Here is a 6,000-nt window from a genome sequence, read left to right on the forward strand (position 1 = left end):
TAAATGATCTACCACTCTGTAAAAAGATTCTGGTTATTTATCTGGTGACATGGGGATCCACGGCACTGGGGACAACCCATCTATTTTCCAGTTTGAAAAACAGGACCTCAGGAGTGACCCCTTCAGAAATCAGGCACATTTCAGAAGAGGAAGGAAAAGAGAGGCCAGAAGAACTTTCTGGAAATGTATGGGGTGGGCACTTTAAGGGGAAGTGGGGGTGCATTCCTGCCTCTGTTAAGGTCTCCCAGGGCCCTGGCCTGCTCTCAGCTGGTGGGCAGCGGGGGGCCATCGGTGTGGGCAACCCCCAGAGGTCTTTGCAGGCCAGTGGGTGCTGTGCAGTGGGCTGGTTTTCTCCTAAATGACCCACCTACAAACCAACATTAAACTTCTTTGCAGGCAGTCCTCACCCTTCTTCAGCAGAACGCTAAACACACCAATTCCTAAAGAAGTGTTTTCTTTCTTTCAGGCAGGAAAACTAATGAGCTCCATCTTTGGCATGGATCAGAAAATTCCACTGTGACGCTGGCAGAGCTTACACCAGCACTAGCACTTTACAGAAACCTCATATTGAGAGCTACGAGGAACAAAGGTAAGGTTGATTGGCCTGATTTCCTTGCTCACAGTCAGGGAAAGAAAAAGGGAGAGTAGAAAGGAACAAAGTACCTGGCAGGGAGAGGTGTGTCCGGTCGGAGGGAGGTACTTTCCCAAGCTGTTCTCAGAACCATCCATCTCCGTGAGCAGCACAATGCCCTCCTTATTCCCCGCGTCCTCACAACACGGTGGCTGACTTGGAGCCTTCTCCAGCACAGGTCGGTGGCAAAAGTTCAGACCTGTGGCCGCCGGGCACACCTTGGGCAGATTCCTCCAGCCCCTGGGGTTGGTTCCCTCTCTCAGCAGAGGTGGGAACAAGCTGTGTTTGCCTCACAGTCTCTTGTTTTGGGAAAACAGTTGGCAGACTGAACTGAATAAGTACAGCATGTCGCCTACTTACCAATAAGTATTTGTTTGTTTGTTCAGTAAATGACTCTTGAGCGCCTACTATAATCCAGGGGCTGGAGATGCGGCATGAACAAAAGGGATGTAGATCCTCTACACATGAAGGTTTGGGATGGGAGGTGGGCTATCAGAATTAGACAACCAAGTAAAATAATTTCAGATATTAAGAACACAGGGTGGCGAGATAGAAAATGATGGTGGGGGGAGGCTATTTTAGGATGCTTAAAGAAAGCCTCAAGTGACACTGTAGCCAAAAGCCGAATCACCCAAAAGAACCAGCTGCCAGAAGATGTAGATCCAGGAGTCTTCTAGGGAGAGAGAATAGCATGTGCAAAGGCCCTGAGGCAGGAATGTTTTTGACAGGTTCAGGGAATTGAGGAAATGCTGATGAGGAAGTCATGGTAATGAGCAAAGTGTAAAGGCAGGGACCGGATTTATTAGGAGAATCATCACATGTAAACTGTAGAGTGTGTTATAATTTGCACAGGGTTTTGAACACACACTATCTCAATTCAGTCATCCCAACATTCCTATTAACTTCCTCAGGGTCACAAAATTAGGGACTAGGCAGACAGGGACTCTGACCAAGAACTCTGTTTGCACAACTCCAGAGGGCACTATCCATGCAGCAGGGGGAGCCATTCATATCATTGCTTGGAGTTCGAACAGTACACAGCCTGTGCCACTGTACATAGCGACCCTGTGCTCCTTAGGTCTATTTTCTGTGCTTTTTCTGTGCTAGGGACTGTTGGGAATACAAAGAATAAAAATATTATTTTAGCCTTTGGTGAACACAGGATGCAGTTAAAAAGAAATAGTATGTGACGAGATGGTGGGTGGTATAAGACAGTTTTTGTCTCTGGCAAGGATATTATGAATAATTTAGTAGGGGATGCAAGATTCAAAACTGGCTTGAAGATTTAGATTAGTGGACATACAGAAAGAGAAATCCATAAGAGTCATCACAGACACATGCAATAAAAACCTAGTATGTTATAGACCACCACGAGACTAAAAAAAAAAGAAGAATGTTTATTATCCTATCATGTAAAAGAGAACCATACAGGTAAAATTTTGGCAACTCTAAGAGAAAAAAAAATCATCTATAATCTGATTAATGAAACACAACTTCTTTCACATTTTAGTGTATTGCCTTTTGGTTTTTCCTCCTAGGCAGGCAATGTATAGGTGTGTGTGTGTGTGTGTGTTTATCACATGTACGTGAATTTATGCATATGTCATACATGTATATACACCTACCACAAACACACACACACATATTCTTATCATTATTGAAGTGTAATTTACATGCCTTAAAATTCATACATTTTAACTGTGCATATTGACAAGTTTTGGCAATCACAAGCACCTGAGTAATCACCACTATGTTAAAGATCTAGGACATTCCTTTACACCACAACTTCCCTTACCCCATTAGTCACTCCCCTACCCTACCCTACACTCTCCTCCAGGCAATCACTGAACTTTTTTCTGTAGCCTTAGACTAGTTTTGCCTACTCCAGATGGAAGGAAGAGCTCTGTCTCTGGCCTCTGTTGTTCAGCGTGTCTCTGAGGTTTATCATGTATATGCAGTTACCAGGAGTTTGTTCCTCTTTGATGCTGACTAATATTCCCTTATAAGAATGTATAAGAATTTGTTTATTTTTTCACCTGTTAATGAACATTTGGATTGTTTCTCATTTGGGGACATCATGTATAAAGCAGCTGTGAACATTCCTGTACATCTGTGGAGGTGTTTTCATTTCTCTGGATAAACTCCTGGGAGCAGATTCGCTGGGTCAAACTACCAAGCACTTTTCCAAAGTGGTTGTACTATTTTACAACATAGGGGAGTTCAGTATTTTCCATGTTCTCACCAATATTTCCTACCGCTGGTTCTCTTTAACTGTAGCCATTCTCATAAGTGTGTGGGAATTTTAAATTGCATTTCCTTCATCACTAATGATGGAGAGGATTTTTTTCACAGGCAAGCGTTTCCATAGTTGTAATTCTTTGTAGACTCTGCTTTTTAAATGTACACTTAATATCACCATTCTTCTCTGTTTCCCTGTAGTCTTCGTGACCATTAAATCAATGGCTCCTAATCCTCCAACACGAGGAATCTCTACAATTTATTCAATCATTCCTCGTAGACATTTAAAGGATTTCCTATTTCCCACATTTCGAAGTAACACTGAAATAAACACATGAAGGTCTATGTTTCCCCCATATTTTTGATGATTTTCTTTAAGTTAATCACAAAAATAAGATGATCGGGCCCAAGGCATTTTTTTGGCTTTGGGAGTATAAACCGTGAGGCGGGCATTGAGGCTGTTGTCTTTGAAGGCACAAACTGAGGGCCCGTTCTCTTCTCTTAGCTGAGGTCTCCGCATCGGGCTTCTTCATGCATGTGATCCTTTGGTCCAGAGGTGGGGCTAATAGCCATGATTTTTTGAGTCCTGGGTAATGCTGAAAAGGTTGATGCTGTCTATCATCGACATAATGATCCAGAACAACAGGCTTCGTTCCCCCTCTAGCCAAGTTGAAATGTGAGGCAAGAAGAACTCTGGGGTGCCTGGTCCCCTGAGAATAATCTGTGAAGGTCCCCAGCCAAGTAGCGCCTGGGGCCATTCAATGGCATTTCCACAATTTCTGTACAGGAAGTGTCCGACTGAAGGGGCCAGAACTTGATTTGAAGAGTGTTTTGATGCCATGTGGGGTGTTTTCATTTGGATTGTATGTTTGTAGGTGGGAGAATCTCTGGGAGGACTGATACTGACGACGGAAAGGGGTACATGGAAGGAGTTGGGGGACCACACCTACTGCAAAGACAAGAGAGGGGTTGGATCGACCCTGCCATAGTGCAGGTGTGAAGCTCGACACAGACATGGCATGGGTGTGGGCATCTAGAGAAGCATAGTAGTCCTATCAGGTTAGCAGAGACCCTTATCAACTCCTTTACAAGTGTCCAACACCCCAAACTTAGCAAGAGTCGTATTTTATATGGTTCCAGGTCCACCTCTATATTCCTGTTTCAGGAGGAACTGTCCAGGGAGAGAAAACCAAGAAGAATTTGCACAGCAAATCAGTCCCCTGTGGGTACCCCATTCAGGCATGCTTATATGGAAGAAAAGGCCTTTGGGCCAGGTTGCCAGGGCCCTTCTTCTCCCGGCCTCTCTCTGAGAGTGTCACCTGAGTTCTTACATTTCCTCAATGTGCCCTTGATGACCCTCCAAAGGGCAACCAGCGGAATGCCTCCATCTGCCTGGAGAGCTGACACTCACCAGCAATTTCCAGAAATTCCTGATTGTACTAGTGCCTCAGTATGCATCTTTCCCCCTCTAAATGTGAACTTACCAAGGACAAAAACCATTCCTTATTCACAATGTCTCAGTCTGGATTCCCCTAGAAGCAGACCTTGAGAGGAGGATTCAAGGGCAAGTCGTTTATTTAGAGGCGATCCAAGGAAACTGTAGCAGAGGGCTGGAGAACTGGGCCAGGAGAGGGAGGGCAGCAAGATAGAGTGTGTTATCGAGCCCGTTGCCCCTGTGAGCAACTGAGGCTCAATCCCGTAGAGGCCTCTGGAAGATCGCACAGAGCATGCCTCCAATCTGCTCCACCCGAGTGGGAGGGAGCTGGGGCATCTATCCACCAACCACTAACGGTCATGGTTGAGGAGGTTCCCAGGGGAGACTTTGATTCCTGGGCTCCCAGCTGCACTGCCTGCAGGCAGAGTGGGCTCCAACACCTGGGGAAAGCCCCCAAACCATGAGACGTAGGGGCTGGCATCTGGAAGTCAGGCCACCTTTGCACACAGAAGTGGTAAAGCCAAGAAGCTGCGGGGAGGGCACAGACATGAGCTGTGTTTCCCCAACATGGCTCAGCACTGGCAATGAACAAATCCTCAATAAAGCAGGTTAGTGGAACCCAGAGGACTCAGCTGGCTTTAGCTCCAAAGCTATAGCTTCTTTTTGCTCTCCAGCAACCCCTGAATACTGCCATCAGCTGGTTGCATTATTTTAGGATCAAACCCAGAAGACCAGTGAGCACCATTACATTTTTGAGCAATACTTTTTATAACAGTGTAATCCCTGGACCAGCAGTAGCAGCAGTACCTGGAAATTTCTTAGAAATGCTGATTCTTGAGGCTTATCCCCAGACTTACCGAAGTCAGGAATTCTGGGGAGTAAATCTGTATCTTAACAAGCCCTCCACATGATTTAAATGTACCCTAAAGCTTAAAAACCACTGTTTTAAGCTCTGAAATTTAGGATAGTGTCCAAGGCAAGGCCCTTTGCTCTTTGGTTAGACTGCTTCCTACTCCCAACCTCAAGCACCAGAGAAGCAAGGGGATGGAACTTTTAGAAACCTTTCAGACCCCAGCTCCTTTTGTCATTTTTCTTTTCTTTGCGGGGGTCTTATTAAATAGAAATTGTACCGAATTACCAGTCACCTGTGGAGGAAAGCAGCACAGGCATATGAAACTATAGAAGGCACCCTGAGAGGCATCTGTGTCCGGTTTGGCCAGGGAGAGAGGGTGGGGGAGATTTACATTTTCCTGTTTGTTTTCTGAGCTAATATTTAAATTCTTCTGTTTGCCTCTGAACGCAGCAGGTGGGCAGTAGGGGAAAAGTCATGGGTCTGCCTTCGATTTTTAAATCAATCATAGAAAATGGGCAAAGGAAGAGTTAAATGTTGGAGGTACCCCCCTTGAAGTCAATTTGTGTGGGAAAAATCCAGAGAGGCACTTGGTTCACTTGCGTTGACCCAAAGCAGGCCGGAGAGGGGATTCCCAGTACTGGGGTCCCAGTGCCCCCCTCAGGCTGATAGCCTCTAGTATAACAGCTGCTTTTCCAGAAGGGCCAGCCAGAACAACTCCCAGAGGTGCTATTTCTTCAGGAAGGACTCCCTGCACCCTGATACCAGGAGTGACGGTGGGCCTTGCAGGGGACCCCAGTGGTGTGACATCACAATGTGTCCCCATTCAGGATCTCAGGACAGACT

The sequence above is a fragment of the Mustela lutreola genome, chromosome 9 (assembly GCF_030435805.1).
Source record: "Mustela lutreola isolate mMusLut2 chromosome 9, mMusLut2.pri, whole genome shotgun sequence".
NCBI lineage: Eukaryota > Metazoa > Chordata > Mammalia > Carnivora > Mustelidae > Mustela > Mustela lutreola.